Consider the following 18,194-nt stretch of genomic DNA (forward strand, 5'->3'; position numbering starts at 1 on the left):
TCTTCAGGAGGGCAGACCTGTTGCCTATGATCTAGAACTCTTACCCAAACTGAGATGCAGTATGCTGAAATTGAGAAGGAATTTTTGGCAAATGTGTTTGCATGTTTGAATTTCCATGATTATATTTATGGCCAAGCAATCCAGATAGACACTGACCATCAACCTCTGGTCACTAGTTTAAAGAAGCCTATGCATTCCGCTCCAGCAAGACTACAAAGAATGATGCTCAAACTGCAAAAGTACACCTTCAAAATGGTCTATACAAAAGGTAAACTTCTTTATCTGGCTGATACCTTATCCAGATTGCTCAGAAATTCCACAGAACAGCTTGATGCAGAGAATTTTGACTTTGATGTCATGGATGTGTGTAGTTTTTCTACCACAAGACTTGATGAACTGAGAGATCATACAAAGACTGATCGAATTTTGCAAAAGCTCAGCCACTTCATCAATGTAGGATGGCTGTCAAAGCAATCCTGTGTACAGTCAGAAGTACAACCTTACTTTCCATACAGAGATGAGATGCTGATGGAAGAAGGTATAATTTTCAAAGGTCCAAAAGTGTTGTTCCTATTTCCTTACAGCATGAATACATTCAGATTTTGCATCATGACCACCCAGGTTCCAATTCTGCCAAAATAAGGGTGAGAGGACTAGTATTTTGGCCTTCTCTAGCAAAAGACATTGATAAAGTGTTTTTTTCTTATTCAGAGTGCAACAGTACTAAACTGCATATGCAAAAAAAGCCACTTCAGCTAAGCCAATTTCCTGAACTACCTTGGTCAACAGTCGCAACTAACATATTTGAGTGGAACAGTCAACATTACTTAGTGTTGGTAGACTCTTATTCTAATTGGTTTGAAATCGATTTGCTACCTAACCTAATGCCCAGTGATGTTATTACTAAGATGAAACATCATTTCTCAGTCCATGGTAGTCCACAAAGTTATTTATGACAACGGTTCTCAGTTTATCAGTCAATTGTTTCAGAGATTTACTAATGAGTGGGACTTTATCCATGTTACTAGCAATCCTGAATATCCACAGTCAAACAGCCTTGCTGAACATGCAGTACAAAGTGCAAAGCAATTACTGGAGAGGGCAAAGCGTGACAAAACCGATACCTACTTGAATTCACTCAGTCTCAGAAATGTACCCTGTGATGACCTACTAGACTTGCTTGCTCAGAGACTTATATCTAGGCAAACCAAAACAACCTTGCCTATCAGTTCTAGTTTATTGGTGCCTGATGTTAAAAACAACAGAGCAATCAAAGCCCAACTTTCTAAGAAGCGTTCTTCTCAGAAGTTCACCTATGATAAAATGAGCAGATTTCTTCATCCGTTAAAAGAAGGAGAGACAGTGAGGATGCAAAAGGTGAAAGGCTTTGATCGAATTGGCCAAATGAGAGGTATATGTACTGAGCAGAGATCCTACTTAGTGGAATCTGAGGGTATAGAATACAGGAGAAACCGCAGACATCTTCTTCCTGTATCAGAAATGATATTGCAGCATCATACCTGTGATACAGACTCGAGATCTCAGAGTAATCCTGACAATATTCATACTAAAGAATATGTCACAGTATCCATTCCTGTTTCTGATGATGTCTCAGATGACCCCAAAGTTGAACATTCCTTGAAGACAGTCCCCGTTGCTAGATCCAATTCTGACTTTTATGTTACATGGTCAGGTCGTATTTCTAGACCTAGTGTAAAATACACAGCAACCTGGATATAATTATTTTATGTGTTTGATTTTGTATGATTGCATGTCAGATAACTAGTTCTGTATAATTGCATGTCAAAGTATCATTTCTGTAAATCGCATGTCATTGAATACTGTCATTTCTTATATGGATAAATTCTGAAAGAGGGAGGATGTAGATCAGAACTTATAAATGTAACTTTAAGAAGCATTCCCAGATGTAGCACATGCATATAAATACTAAGCACTTGCAGGTAGCAGTGCCACTTTGAGAGAACAGCCAGAGTGTTTACATGTATGAGTGTGGTAGTCAGTCTGTTTATAAGTTAAGTTACAAAGCCTCATTTCTAATGTATTTGTGTATAATAAAGCTGCTTGAACAGAACCCACAACTGTTCATCTGTTTTATCCTGACCAGACGAGTGACAATTTCTAAAAATTTACTTTAGTCATGTGAGGTTTTATAATATGCATTAAGTCATCCATTTGTAGCTTTAGCAGTCTGTCCATGCAAAATGTCCATTTGTGAAGCTTAATGGACTATGCACGAAGTTTACTTTCAGTCCTTGTCCAAACTTTTTGCTTCAATTTCTCATAGTCATGGGCATTACTTTTATATATAGAGCAGATAAGGACTAATTAACAATGGCCAACACACTCCCAGTTCAGTAGGATGATAGAATCCTGACCCAGTCAGCTTGGGATCACTTTTCTTAAGCCATGTACCTTTTAATTACTGCTCAGGAGGCATATATGCTGTCTTCCTTGCTTATTTTCTCCTGAGAGATAATGACGATTGGAATTTCCAGGGAGGTTGGAAGCTGTTTAAGGAGGAAGAATGCCATCTATTGCAAGCTAAACAGGTGTTGTACAGTTACTGCACTTTTCTCTTAGAGGCTAATCAAGCATTAATCCATGGTTGAACTGCTTTCTTGCAGTGTCTTGTAGGAATTTACTAAGGTCTCATGTAACCTGTATAGTATACAATAGGATTCAGCAGCCTCACTTCAGTAAACCTAGGGTTTTGGCTCTTCCAAAAAATCAAAAAAGAGAAATATTGGGTATGATGTAACCAAGCAGGGAAATTAGTTTGTTTAGAGAGAACTATAAGATTTTGCACTGGAGTTATAGTTGTTATAGAGAGTAACTGCTGGATATAATGTAGGTAAGGGCTCGGTATTGATGGTGAAGAAGCTGGAATATGAGAAGATATTTAGCTATTTTTGAGGGGTGTATGGTTAGACTTAAGCATTAATATGGAGAAATGGCAGAGGTATTTTGGCTAAGGAAGAGAACATGAGGGATATTTGGGGAGAACAGCAGGAGATGAAGATGAGACACATCTCATCCAAGTAGATTTATGAGCATTTTTTTGGGGTGGGGTCAATTTAAAAGGCATAAGCTAAATAAATATAAAATATGTTAGGCTTAAGTTTTGTAAAAAGATGCAGATAGCAACATTCATTGCATTGATAATAGTGTGCATGCATCCCTTACCTCAGTGCTGTAATACATTATAATACAAAAAAGTCAGAATTCAAGTTTTCTATTAGCTTTTCACAAACAGTTTTTCATATCTCAGAACCTGAACGATATAGATGTACCACCTTTGTTCTTTCAAGAAATTCTGCTCTGAGTTATCATTTGTGAATTTTTTACAAAATATGAATGATTGTGCATACGTGATTAATCTGTTCATATATATATATATATATATATATATATATAAAACACTCAATACCTCTCAAGACGTACAATTTTCAATGCATGTATAAGTGACACTTTTCTTTTACCAGTATCATCTAAGGCTTTACCTGATATCATGCTACTGTTTCTCAGTCACTTTCTTTGGAACTATTATCGTAGATGTGCTTATATTGTATATTTCCATAATTATCAGCAAACAGCTTGCAATTTCTTCATTGCAGTGCTTTATACAGAAACAGTGACTGTGTAGTGTTTCTGTCTCCCACCATGATATTTCATACTATTTATTGAACAACATCATTCAGTTATGAAAATATGCATGCACCGCCAAAAATACGAATACCGAGTGACAAACAGTAGCCAATATCTTTACGTTACTTAGTGTCATTTTATTTTTTATATTTTGCTTCTTCATATGTTACACATAGTTAAGAAAGTCAGTCTCAAAAAATACGACACCATAAGTGGCCATGGTCCTCAGCAGAGGAAGTATATAGGGGAATTTGTCAGAAAAAACATAAATTTTATGAGGAATATACCAAAAACATGAGGCAAAAATTTGGACATTCTGCAAAAATCTGGACAGTTGAGAGGTATGCCTATGTGTGTCACCCTTCCACATGACATTGCTGAGTGACAGTTATAAGTGAATACAGTGTATCAGTCTGGCATACTGTATTGGGGCTGGCCTCTCACTGCAGACTATAGTAACATGTGTACAAATAAACCTGAGGAATAAGCCAAGGACATTGTCTACAAAGTGCAGTCTGCTTAGAGGACATACTGTATTTTGTTCAAAGCCATGTCTGACCAAACTCTTGCCTTTTCTTTAGATATTTTATTTTCATTATTTATTCTCATACTACAGCATTATCTTCAGGAGATACTACATTTGCTCTTTGCTTGTTGTTACCATGGCTATACATTTAGGTACTATTCTCTTAGTGAAGGATATAAAGGAATGCAGATGCATAAAAGGATCCCTAACAGCTTGACTGAAGACTGGTATGCATTCAATGCATTTAGTTTGCAAAGGAAAGACATTTAATTTATTTTTATCAAAAGAAAATTTATTATCCATCTATAAAGTAGCCTTTTTCCCTTTGCAGCTCCACAAGCCATTCATAACCAAAGTACTTGGATTGCCCTGAGTGTGGCATTGTCATTCTCTGTGAATAGTGTTTGCAGCATCAGTGGTGTGCCCTAGTTTAAACTTCCATCAGATTTTAGCATAACTGACACCCATACAAGCTAGATTTGTATTGAGTGTCCAAGCTGAGCAGAAGGAATTTGAAATAACTCATTTTTCTAGGGATTTGAAATAGCATAACATGAATTTAATAAGTTTTATACAGAGTATGATTAAATTTTAGCAATGATTCCAAAGGGAGTTATTTAACCAGCATTCTCAAGCAACATAGTTTGTTGCTTTCCACTGTCAGTATTGATTTGCTCTTTCATTCTGAGACACCTCTCTAATTTGAATTTCACATGCAATTCTTTTCTTGTAAGGAGATGGTTTCATATCCAGAATGCTTCCAGTTTTTTTCAAGGAGGAAAAAAAACTTAAGTGAACCCAAGATCTGTTAACAGTCTGAGCAAACTGCTGTAAATATATTTATTAATTTGAAACAGATAGACAAGCCTGAAGGTGGCAACCTATTTTAAGCAATATATTTGCTGCATACTGAATGGTATGCACATAATGATTAAATGATGTGGTAAGAGGACTGCAGTTGCTTGTGACCATATTCATAAGTAGATTGTAATTAATGATACAAGACTTACAGTAATGTTAGTTTACTTTAACATTACCGATGAAGCCATCTGCATGTATACGTATGTGTAAGTGTACATGTGTGAGCGTGTGTGTGTGTGTGTGTGTGTGTGTGTGTGTGTGTGTGTGTGTGTGTGTGTGTGTGTGTGTGTGTGTGCGCACTACCCAGGTGTCATTAACATATTCATTTAGGTTCACCGAAACATAACAAAAAAAAAAAAAACTCAAATGAGTTTGGCTTCACTTTACAGCATTAGTTCTGCAGAAATTAAGATTTTGATTACTAGCACACACTCTCCACCATTACACAATGATGTCATTAGTATGGGACATGGTATCAAACTGCTGCAATTTTAGCATCGCATATCCTCCCTAATAATGCTATCCTAAAGATTTTGGGGCATGGAAGAGAAGTTGAGTACAGTAGACAGAGAAGATGAAATTACAGTAACAATAATTTGATGTTGTATTTCACATAAGAGTGCATCATTTTAATTCATTTTTATTATTGCTGAGATGTTCAGGTTTGTGTCATAGTTCGGAAATACTGGTATTTTCTCCAGCTGGTACCAAATCATATGTATTAATGTTGACAATGCACTTTTTGGCATTGAGCTTGAGGCTATGGCTTTGACAACAGGCATCTGTCTCAGTGAGGTCCTTTTGTAGGATGTCCACATTGTTAGGAGTTTCGATTATGGCTCCTAGTTTGCAGTCATCTGCAGACTTTGTTAGCCAAAAACCTTCTGTGTTATCCTGTACTTCAGAGAAGTAGATACCAAGCAGGAGAGGACCCAGGACTGAACCCTATGGTACTCCACTTGTCACTGGTCTGAAGTCGGATTTGGAGTCTGCTACTTTCACAGTGTGGGTTCTGTCAGTGAGCCAGTTGGTAACCCATCTTGTGGCATAGGGATTTATACCTAATTTTGTGAGTTTATCTATAATTCCAGAGTGGAGGATGGTGTTGAAAGCCTTGGCGAGATCTAGATAGGCTGTGTGAACCACCTTATCCTCATCTACGGCTTTGGTGACTGCTTCAAAGAAGTCTATCAGGTTTAAAAGACATTCTCTGCCTTTTACAAACCTGTACTGGGTGGGGTCCAGAGTTTGGAGATTATCACTGTCTTTGTTTATAAGTTCCATGATGATACGTTCCATGGCCTTGCAGACCAGGTTCATCAAGCTAATGGGTCGGCAGTTCCTGGGGTCCATGGTGGCTCCCCCTTTGTGGCGTGGGATAACTGTCACTGTGAGCCATTCAGTGGGGACAAAGCCTGAGGTGAGGCTATGATTGAACATGGTACTTAGGTGGGGTGCCAGTTCATTCTGTAGTTCATGTAGAACACAGCCAGGGATGTTGTCAAGTCCCATGGATGCTGTGTTCTTGGCTTTGGAGAGTGCGGTTTTTACCTGTGCAGCTGTGATTACAGAAAATTTGCATTCTTCCGGTATAGAGCTGGGCCCTTTAGGGGGTGAAGAGACGGGTAAAGTTAGCACTGAACCTATCTGCCAGGATGTTGGCAATATCAGTTGGTTCTGTATATTTAGTGCCATTATGCTTTAACTCAGAACAGATCCGAGTGTTGCCATTGAGATTCTTGACATAGCTATAGAATGCTTTGTAGTTGTCTTTGGAGTCAGTGGTGATTTTGTTTTAATAACTAGCCTTGGAGGATTTTATGAGGGATTTCAGTTTTTTACTGAGGCTGACCAGGGAGTTCCTCCAATCATGGGATTTTTCTCTTTTTTGCAACAGTTTCTTTCTTCTGTTATAGAGTTTGTTTATGGCAGGGGACCACTAGATTGGCTTCCTTTTTTTGGAAGATATCATCTTGGTTCTGTTAGGTATAGCATGATCCATGCACTCATGTAAGTGCTTATAAAGTGCATTTGTGTAGGATTCAACAGTTGTACCGCTATTGTCCGTCTGCATGGGTGTCATGAAGTTTGCCACTTCTGTCGTAAGAAGTGTGAAGTTGGCTTTGGAGAAATGTTTTACGTTGTTTTCTCTAATGGGGGGTGGGGGCGGGATGTGGATGTCTAGGGTGATTAGCTTGTGGTCGGATCTGACCAACGAGGAATTGACCTCTAGTGTGGAACACCGGTCGCCCATGTTGGTAATGACCAGGTCTAGGATATTGCTGCCCCTGGTGGGGGTGTGGATAAGTTGATCCAAGGGATTGGAATTTATGAATTCCAGAAACGTTGAGCAAAAGAGTTTGGCCATGAGTAGTTTTCCCAGTTAATGGTGGGGGAGTTGAAGTCGCCCATTATTAGGGTGTTGGGTTGTACCCTAATATTTTCCAGTGTATCAAGAAATGAGGAGTGGGAATCCTGTGGCATGGTGGGGGTTCTGTAGCAAGCTACAATTTGGATTGCGGTCTTGCCCAGAGTTAGTTTCACTTGGATAATCTCAGATGCATTATGCTGAGCAACTAGCCTGGAGGTGTGGATATCCTAAATGAATATGGACACGCCTCCGCCTTTAGTGTTTTGGTCCAGGTTAGGTGGCCGAACGTTGTGGTATAAATTATAGCCTGGTAATGCAGAGGTGCTCTCTGGGGCCTTGAACCAGGTCTCTGTCACTGCACAGATGTCGATGTTCTCCATTTTAAGGAGTGCCTCAAGTGAGTGCATTTTGGGGTTTAGACTTCTAGCATTGAGTAGCATTACCCTCAGATTTTGCTTGCTTGTACCTGTTATGGTGGTGTATTTGTCATTTGAACCTTGCCTAAAAAAGGCACTACAGGGGTGGCAAGAGCCTTAGCCAGTATCCAGAATCACAACAGGTGCAGGCCATCTCTGGCATGGAATCGTGGTCTGTCAATCATGTCATCCCAGGCAGACAGATACTGGATCCCCTTAAAATGACACCAGAAGCTTAGCCAATTATTGAAGTCAATCATTTTGTCCTTGTGCTGTGGTATCATTCTGGGTGATGGCAGGATACTACTCAGGGCTAGGGTCATACCTGCCTGGGCTACAAGATCGAAGAGCTCCTCCATGTTTCTTTTCATATAGTCCAGGGAGGTAATTCTCAGGTCATTCACACCAACATGTACAATGACAGAGTCATATTTGTACTTGTGGTGTGAACTGAGTGCAAGCATTATGTGGCGGATCCTGGCATCCAACAGGGAGCTGACAGTAACTTTCTCCTTGTTTAGCCTGGTGAGCAGAACATCAGTGTGCCTGATGATAGAGTCACCTATGACTAGAGTGTTGGATACGTTGTTATGCCTTATGGTCTGTGGTTGAGTGGCACACTGAGTTTGTGGGCTATGTGTCATTTGGGTTGTGTTGGGAGGTGGAGGTTGCTTGCATTTCTGCTTTGGAGGTCTCTGTTGCTTGAGCAGATTTTTATTGAGAGCCTCCATGAATGTAGGTGTGTGTTTTATGTTTCTATGTGTGTGCTTTGGTGGTGTAGGTTTTGAGGGGCTATGTGATGGGTGTGGTGTGGTGCAGGTGTTTACCTTTTCCTCTTGACTGTCAAGTTCAGTCTTGATTGGAGAGAGCTTTACCTCCAGTTTGGCTAGATAAGTGCATCTCTCACAGGTTGTAGTGTTGGGTGGTAGGAGGAGAGGGTTGTCTGTGTACATGAGGCAATTGCTGCATTGCCCCAAGATGCCCAGATTCATCAGCTAGACAGGAGAAAACACCGGGAGCTGACCCTTAGACATGCCTGGATAGGTGCTTATTTATTAAGTACTAAAACTGTTTTCCTCTAGACAAGTGAGGAAAGTTGAGTGCTGTAGTAATTTGTAGCTTATTTTGTCCTTACAATGAGTTCTGAACAAGTGCTGAGCTCAAAGAAACAGATTTGAGTGCTAAAACTAAAAAAAAAACTGGCTAGTTCTAAGGGAAATTTTGAAGAGCACACTTTATGGCGCCGGGAATAGTTTAACCCTAGCTAAACGGCGATGCATAAAGTGTATTTTTTTTTTTAAATATAACAGTAGCAAATGAGCTGTGGAACTTGACCAGCCCAAGGCATTTGACACAAATCCACAATGAGGTATTCACTCAGCACTGTCAGATGTGGCCATAAACACCTATATCTCCAAGTGGGTAAAAGCTGGATCACATACGTGCCATCTAAATATGTTGATATGTGTGAAGTGAGGTATATATCTGGTCCTGTGATCAGGTCTGTATATCAGGGCTGTCTGCTAGGCCCTTTCCAGTACATTATTTAAGTCACAGATGTCAAGAATGACATATACATACTGTGTCCAAACAGCTGTCTGGATGACCACAGATTGTGGGCAATCATTATCTACAGCTGTGATATTAGTATATTATAGGCAGCACCAACACACACCAAAGATTACTGCCACAGCTATGACAACACATGAGATGAAATAAAAACATGGGGAGATTTATTATGTTATGAAAACAAATGCACAGACCAAGGATAATGTAGACATCATACCCTAGAAGCAGACCAGTTGGTATGTGATGTGTGCGTTTCTCCCCAGGCCTCCGCTGAAAATTGGCTTTGTTCCAAGTCAGACTTTCCCGGTAAATAAATGTTAAATAAATAAAATAAATAAACTAAAATTTGGCCACAGTTGTGAATACTCCCTTGCATGTAACATAACTACTGAGTATGTGCAGGGCATCCACATCAAAGGACATAATACCTCCATAGTTCACAGCCCTCATCATGCCAATAACAATGCCCCCTTCTTCATGTACCTTCCTACACATCTTCGAGTGATGTGTAACTGAAGTGCAACACCTTTGCCATGGTGAGCTGTCACGCATCTTTTTGGCTATACCTAGGTATTCTCAGTTTGCTGATGTTGCAGCCATACAATGTAACTTCACTCTGCCCTCTCAACTTCCAGAATCAGAAACCAGGAAGAAAATCAAAGACACCTTTTAAATATTTTTCTTATATACTTTGAACGCTATTATAATAACAAACTTTGCATTATCAAGCATTTCCTGAGGGACACATTATTTGAAACTGTCATCCCTGTCATGTTGTGACTGCAATCTGCAATAATTTGCCTGAAGCCGCACATATTAAAAGAAACAGACCGAAATACCTCCAATTTCTTTGCTTGAGAATTCTGGACAATGTTTAAATATTATTTTATGCATTTGTTAAGCTGGTTAATCTAAGAAACAAAGTGTCCCTTATGGGGGAGCTAAAAGCACTGTCTGGTTAAGGGACTTGGTCACACTCACACTGAAAAAACAAAGGCTGAGGGAATTAAAAGCTGCACTAGAGGAAGCAGCTCAGTAACAGCCAATAGTCTTAATTCAGACAAACTGATGTAGCTCAACTCAGTGAATTTCACACCCTATATATATATATATATATATATATATATATATATATATATATATATACATATATATATATATATATATATATATATATATATATATATATATATATATAAATATATATATATATATATATGGATCTAGGACATTTCACCAAAAGCACATTTCACCAAAACTCAAATGACCAAACACAAATCACCTAAAGCACAATTCACCGGAAACACAAATCACCGAAACACATTTCACTGACAGTTGTATATGGCCTTGTTCCCACTGCAGTGCAACCCTGGAGTTAGTGTATATAGTAGGGGGAGGTGTGGGGGGCATAGCCCCCCACATATTTTAAGTATATGTCATGTTTGGGTAAGAGTAATATATTGCAATTCCAAGTACGCATGTATATAGTTCAAAACATTTAAAATATGTGGATGTGGGGGCCGGTGCCCCCCACACTCCCCCTACTATATATATATATATATATATATATATATATATATATATATATATATATATATATATATACTAACTCCACAATACAGTGGGGACAAGGCCATATACAACTTTGGGTGAAATGTGTTTTGGTGAATTGTGTTTTCGGTGACTTGAGCTTTCGGTGAAAAGTGCACACTAATTTGACTTTCGGTGAAATGTCCTAGATCCATATATATATATATATATATATATATATATATATATATATATGTATGTGTGTGTGTGTGTGTTTGTGTGTCTGTGTGTGTGTGGTATCATTTAGTAGCTCAGATACACAAGTGATGCAATGTGTCCAGCTGTGCCATATTCAACTGATGAAGATGTGGGAAGTGTAGGTAATGGAAGATCAAGGTACTGTGGGGTTTGGGTTTATGCCCTTTCCCTGCTGCTGTGTGCCCATGGAGTTGCTTTACATAAAATAGCAGGGGTGTTGGAGGAGTAGAGGGTTTACCACCCTGCAAGAAACATTGTTTATTATGTTTGTATGCATGGTATTATGCATGGTTTGGGGACTAATCGTTTTTTTTTTTTTTTTTTTTTTTTTTTTTTTTTTTTGTGAGAGCATGTGTGTCATAATGTTTGTGTTTTTCATACAGTGTGTGTGTGTGTGTGTGTGTGTGTGTGTGTGTATGTGTTTCTGATCTCCAGTGTATTGTGTAGATGTTTATGCATGTATGGTAGTCGGTGATGAAGTGTGGATGACCTCAGCTTTTCAATCACTTGCATATTTGTTATGTAGGTATATTTATTATATAACATTAGACATGCACATATGTGGCGTGTTCAAGAGCAGTTGGTTACAGGCTTCATTTTCAGATAGTTGCAATACTCTTCTGCTAAGGACATGCCATATTTTAGTACATAAATTCCCCACAGCACTGTGACTGTTGTTTTCCTGCGTGGATAACAGATGACCAAAATTATAGAAGAAGTACATTCAGTATTGTGGAATCTCAGGTGGAGACTGATCAAAGACTGATGGAATTACAGCAAAAAGTAGTACGATTCATATTACTCTATTAATAACTCTTTGACTGAGTGCTGATTGATAGAAAAAAATGTGAAGCAACCTTCAGGGAACTTCAGAGGAAAGTTACTTTTGCAGCGGGCAGGCTTCCCTGTACCAACCATATGGGAGCAATCCCTACACACCCCATACTTATATAAACCTACTTTAATGGCACATACCAGCAGAGAAAAAAATAAACACTATCAGCAAAAGTTGTTTTCATTCAAATTTCTCCACTCCAGTGGCACTCACTCATACAGGTGGTGACACATTCCTAAACTAGTAGTACTGGCTAGTGCAGCTGCTAACTCCAGGACTTTATTGCCTGTGAAAATAAATAAATAAATAAATAAATAAATAAATAAATAAATAAATAAATAACAAGGAAAAGGCTCTGGAGTTGCATTTGATATGTTTGACTACTATGCTACCACAGAGAACTGGAGCTGAGCAGACAAGCAAAAATCCTGTCATATCAACAGTCAGAAGTACTAAAAACTTATGATTACATAGAAGGACCTAATTGCAGGGACTATGATAAAATATAAATTTTGATCAGGCCCCTCTCACCCCTAAAAGGGCCCATAATCATACCAGAAGAATGTAGAGTCCCTGAAATCACAGACACTCAGGTTAAAACAGCCCTCTCCAAAGCCAAAAACACAGCATCAATGGGACCGGACGGTGTCTCAGGCTGCATCCTACATGAGCTCAAAGACGAACTAACCCCTCACCTAAACACATTGTTCAAACTCAGCCTCTCCACAGGCTATGTACCCATAGAGTGGCACACAATAATGGTTATTCCGCTCCACAAAGGTGGAGCCACAACAGACCCCAGGAACTATCTCCCTATAAGCCTGACTAGCTTGGTCTGCTAGGCTATGGAGCGCATCATCATGGAACTCATTAACAGAGACATTGGGAACCTCCAAACACTGGACCCTATCCAGTTTGGCTTTGTTAAGGGCAGATCATGCCTCTTAAACCTGGTGGACTTCTTTGAGACAGTTACCAAGGCTATAGATGAGGGAAAGGTGGTACACACAGCCTACCTAGACCTCGCTAAGGCCTTCGACATCATTCCCCATTCTGGTATTATAGACAAGCTCACCAACGTGAACATAAACCCCTACATCACAAGAAGGGTTGCCAACTGGCTCACGGACAGAATCCACATCGTGAGAGTTGCGGGAGGTAGGTCCGAATCTAAATCGGTTACAAGTGGCTCAGTCCTAGGAACCCTCCTATTCGGCATATACTTCTCAGAGGTACAGACAAGCACAGGAAGACTATGGCTGACCAAGTTCACAGACGACTGCAAACTAGGGGCTATAATTGAGTCTCCAGCTGACACAGACATCCTCCAAAGAGGTCTCACTGAGATGGATACCTAGTGTCAAAATCATGGCCTCAAGCTAAATGCCAAAAAGTGCGTAGTCATCCCCTTTGGAAAAAACAAAGTACCCACAAACTACCACATAGGTGGAAGTCCCCTAAATACTGAAGACATAATAAGGTATCTGGGGATCCAAGTAGATAGTAATCTCACCTTTGATAATCACATTGCCAAAGTGGTTCAAAAATCCTTCTATGTGGCCCACCTAATCACAAAAGGGTTTGCATCCAGATCAAAAGAGGTCATTGTGCCCCTCTACTCATCACTCATCAGACCCATCTTAGAGTACAATGCCCCATTTGGGATGTACCTTACAAGACACCTGCAATAGCTGGAAAGACCACAGAAATACCTCACCAAAAGGATCACTGGTCTCAAACAGATTCCCTATGCAGCTCAACTGAAGAAACTCCAGCTGTACTTGGTTGCATACCGCCTACTCAGAGGTGATCTCTGCCTGACATACAAGGCCATGTCCAACCCAGAATTGATGGACATGCTCTACTTAAAGAAAACCTTATCCCCTTGAGCCACATGCCCTAGGGATCTAAACCTCACCACAACAATAAATAGGACATGCTGGAGGGATAGATTCCTGTCCCAGGGACTTCCCATGCTTTGGAACAAGATCCCAGTCTACATTAGGCAATGCTCCTCGCTAACACTCTTCAAAAGAAACCTTGACGAGTGGGTGGGGAACAGAAAGTTTACCCCAGGGATCACTTCAGTGGCTCTGTTGGACAGAGGCACAGGGAACTAATCTAAGGGGGCGGTGAAAGCCAACACATTTGGGCTAGACTTATAAATGCCTTCGGGCAGATAACCTAGTACCTACCTATGAACCTATGAACCTATAATATAAATCATGAAGTGCAAATAATAAAATTATATAATTTGATTTTTAATGTGTACAAGCCAGTAAGTGTACTTCCCTGGAGTAGGTAACTTCCCAAAGGAAACAATAATGATTTTTTTTGGCATTTACTTTAAATGGTAGAGTGTACCCAAGGGTGAGAGAGTAGTGATTGGAGTGGATTTCATTGGGCATGTTAGGGAAGGGAACAGGGGGGATGAGGAGGTAATGGGTAGGTATGGTGTTAAGGAGAAGAATGCAGAAGGTCAGATGGTAGTGGATTTTGAGAAAAGGATGGACATGGCTTTGGTGAATATGTTTTTTGTGAAGAGGGAGGAGCATAGGGTGATGCACAATAGTGGAGAAAGATGCACACAGGTGGATTATATCCTATGCAGGAGGGCCAGTCTGAAGGAGGTTGGAGTCTGTAAAGTGGTGACAGAGGAAAGTGGAGTTCAGCAGCTTGGGATGGTGGTCTGTAGGATGATGTTGGTGATCAAGAAGAAGAGGAGGAGAGGGAGGGCAGTGCCATGGATCAAATGGCAGAAGTTGAAAAAAGATGATTGTGAGGTGGAGTTCAGGGAAGAGTTAAGACAGGCACTGGGTGGTAATGAAGAGTTACCAGATAGCTGTGCAACTACAGCTGAGGTGGTAAGGGAGATGGCTAGAAAGGTGCTTAGTGTGACATCTGGACAGAAGAAGGAGGACAAGGAGACCTGGTGGTGGAACGAGGAAGTACAGGAGAGTATACAGAGGAAGAGGCTGGTGAAAAAGAATTGGAATTGTCAGTTAGATGAAGAAAATAGACAGGAGTACAAGGAGATGAGGTGTATAGTGAAGCAAGAGGGGGCAAAGGCTAAAGATAAGGTGTATGGTTAGTTGTATGAAAGGTTGGACACTGAAGAGGAAAAAAAGAACCTGTACCAATTGACTAGACAGAGGGACTAAGCTGGGAAAGATGTGCAGCAGGTTAGGGTGATAAAGGATAATGACTGAAATGTACTCATTAGTGAGGAGACTATTTTGAGCAGATGGAAAGAGTACTTTGAGGGGTTGATGAATGAAGAGAATGAGAGAGAGAGAGAGAAGGTTGGATGATGTGGGGATAGTGAATCAGGAAGTGCAATGGATTAGCAAGGAGAAAGTAAAGATAGCTATGAAGAGGATGACAAATGTGAATGTTGTTGGTCCAGATGACATACCTGTGGAAGTATGGCAGTGTTTAGGAGAAATGGCAGTGAAGTTTTTAGCCAAATTGTTTACTGAAATCTTGGAAAGTGAGAGGATGTCTGCGGAGTGGAGAAGAAGTGTATTGGTATCTATTTTTCAGAATAAGGGTGATACACAGTGCTGTAGTAACTTCAGAGGGATAAAACTAATTAGCCACAACATGAAGTTATAGGAAAGAGTAGTGGAAGCAAGGTTAAGAAGGGAGTTGATGATTCGTGAGTAGCAGTACTGTTTCATGCCAGGAAAGAGCACTACAGATGCGATGTTTGCTCTGAAGATGTTGAAGCAAAAGGATAGAAAAGGTCAAAAAGAGTTGCATTGTGTCTTTGTTGTGGACTTAGAGAAAGCATATGACTCATAGAGAAGAGTTGTGATATTGTATGAGGACGTCAGGAGTGGCAGAGAAGTATGTAAGAGTGGTACGGGATATGTATGAGGGCAGTGTGACAGTGGTGAGGTCTGCAGTAGGAGTGATGGATGCGTTCAAGGTGGAGGTGGGATTACATCAAGGATCATCTCTGAGCCCTTTCTTATTTGCAGTTGTTGACAGATGAGATCAGACAGGAGTTCCTGTGGACTATGATATTTGTGGAAGATATTGTGATCTGCAATGAGAGTAAGGAACAGGTTGAGGAGACCCTGGAGAGGTGGAGATATGCTCTAGAGAGGAGAGGAATGAAGGTCAGCAGGACTAAGACAGAATACATGTGTGTGTAAATAAGAGGGAGTACAGGGGAATGGTGAGGACACAAGGAGCATAGTTGGTGAAGGTGGATGAGTTTAAATACTTGGGATCAACAGTTCAGATCAATTGTGAGTGTGGAAGAGAGGTGAAGACAGTGCAGGCAGGGTGGAGTGGGTGTATAAGAGTGTTAGGAGTGATTTGTGACAGACAGATACCATTAAGAGTGAAGAGGAAGGTCTACAAGATTGTAATGAGACCAGCTATGTTATATGGGTTGAAGACAGTGGCACTGATGAAAAGACAGGAGTCAGAGTCGAGTGGACAGAGTTAAAGATGTTAAGTTATGCATTGGGTGTGATGAGGATGGAAAGGATTAGGAAAGAGTATATCAGAGGGTCAGGTCATGTTGGATCATTTTGATGACAAATCCAGAGAGGCAAGATTGCGTTGGTTTGCACATATGCTGAGAAGTGATGCTTGGTATATTGGAAGAAGGATGTAAGGATACAGCTGCCAGGTAAGAGAAAAAGAGGATGCCTAAGTTAAGGTTTATGGATGTGGTCAGACAGGACATGCAGGTGGTTGGTGGGACATAGCAAGATGCAGAGGACAGGAAGAAATGGAAACAGATGATCCACTGTGGTGACCCCTAATGGGAGCAGCCAAAAGAAGAAGGCTTTCAGTTCATGATTTTAAGAAACCATCCTGCAGATGGCTAAGTCATTTGGGGATTCAATGACTACTTCTGGCTTGCAGTTATCTGCAAACTTAGTCAGCTAGAGCTCTTTGGTATTGGCTTTTATTTAAGAAAAGTAGATGCCAAACAGGAAATAGGGCTGCCACTGTGGTGCAGCGGATAGCACTCCCTCCTCACAGCAAAAGGTTCTCCGGTTCGATTCTTGGCTGGGGTGCCTTCTGTGCGAAGTCTGCATGTCATCCCTGTGGGTTTCCTCTGGGTACTTCAGTTTCCTCCCACATCCCAAAGGCATGTTATAGGTGGATTGGACACTCTAAATTGGCCCTAGGTGTGAGTGTGTGTACCTTCTGTGGAAGGTTGAGTGCCAGGCTGGCAACTTGACACCATAAAAAACTCCACTTTCCAATCATGAGTGGACAGGTGATCCACTGTGGTGACCCCTAACTGGGAAAAAGCCAGAAGAAGAAGATGCCAAGCAGGAAATGTCCCAGCACAGAACTCTGTGGAACTTCACTGGTGACTTGTCTCTTTATTAAGGTAAATTCCCCTGTTTGGATTATCTGTATCCTATCTGTGAGCCAGTTGGGAATCTAGCAGTTGACATAGGGGTTTATTTCCAGTTTATTTAGCATTTCTACTATGGCTGAGTGGGGAATTGTGTCAAAAGGCTTGGCCAGGTTGAGGTATGTGGTGTGTGCCATCTTGCCTTAATCCATTGCTTTGGTGACCTTTTCAGAAAGATCCACCAGGTTGCATGACCTGCACTTGAATCCAAACTGAGACTGTTCCAGTGATTGGTGATTCCCTATGCCCAGTCTGATTAATTCTAAGATAAGTCTTTCCATGGCTTTGCATATCAGACTGGTCAGACTTATCGGTCTTTAATTGCCTGGGTTTGTGGCAAGTCCTCCCTTATGCAGGGGAATGACTGTAGCTGTTCTCCATTCACTTGGTACAAAACCTGTACAGTGTTGTTAGGGGTGTGACTAATTTATGCTTCACATTTAAAATGCATCCAGGGATATTGTCAGGACCCATTGATGGAATATTTTTAGCTTTTGATAGCACTTATAGCAGTTGGTCTTGTGTGATAGCTGTAGACAAGCCAGTTTCATGTATATCTTGAGGAACAGATGGAGGGAATAGAGGGTAATGTTAGAGCTAAATGTGTCAGCCAGTAGGTTCACTATATCTTCATCCTTAGTGGAGGTAACATCATTCACAATAAGCTCATGTGCAAAGCATTGCAGCCCTGCATAGACAGAGTGCTGTCCACTATGTTAAACCATGTCTCAGTCCCTACACAGATAGCAGTGTCTTCCAGGGAGAGAAGGGCT

The sequence above is a fragment of the Protopterus annectens genome, chromosome 4.part0 (genome assembly GCF_019279795.1).
Source record: "Protopterus annectens isolate FY-2018-M chromosome 4.part0, PAN1.0, whole genome shotgun sequence".
NCBI lineage: Eukaryota > Metazoa > Chordata > Ceratodontiformes > Protopteridae > Protopterus > Protopterus annectens.